Source organism: Euphorbia lathyris, chromosome 7 (genome assembly GCF_963576675.1).
Source record: "Euphorbia lathyris chromosome 7, ddEupLath1.1, whole genome shotgun sequence".
Lineage (NCBI taxonomy): Eukaryota > Viridiplantae > Streptophyta > Magnoliopsida > Malpighiales > Euphorbiaceae > Euphorbia > Euphorbia lathyris.
The window spans coordinates 49,055,630-49,056,354 of record NC_088916.1 but is presented as its reverse complement, the minus strand read 5'-3'; positions in this window follow the sequence as shown (position 1 = coordinate 49,056,354).

The window sequence follows — 725 nt, the reverse complement described above, 5'->3', positions numbered from 1 at the left end:
TATTAAGTCCTATAAGTATGCACGCAAAAGTATAGTGACCATTAGTGGTGGTAATGAGATGGGGAGTAAAATTGTTCCCGTAAATAGTAGAATTATTTTTACATCTTATTTTTTTATATATTTATTATCTGAGGGTTTCATAACTTTTTTTGAACCCCTTTTATATTTATTTGTTAGTTTATTTAATTCATGACTTTTCAAAACAAAATTATAAGATAATGTGATTCATGATCGAAGGGAGAACTATGTTGATGATATCTAAAATTATACAGCCTACTAATATTAGTCCCTTTATTGTATAATTCATCAACTTATAGGTAAATTTTTACCGACAACAATACAAATATTTTTTTGTACCATATTCCAAATATGACCAGGCCTTTCCAAATTGCATTCTTAAAAAAACTTTTGAAGTAATTGATAGCAAATATAGCAAACAAATATAAGATGAACACATGAAAAATTGACCAAAAATTTGTATCCTTAGATCCCTTCATTTTTTTCATAACATAAAAGCTGAAAAAAATAAATAAAACTAGAAGATGATAATAAAACAGTTTATAACTCTTCATCTTTCAATTTAATTAATACTTATAATTTTTATTTTTTTACTTTATTCAGCTTGGCTTAATTCCCAACCCAATAATAAATTGAAAATAATGATTGTGATGCAGTTGTTAGGTGTAGAGCTTTGGTCATCGTTGTTGCAAGTAGCAACTATACAC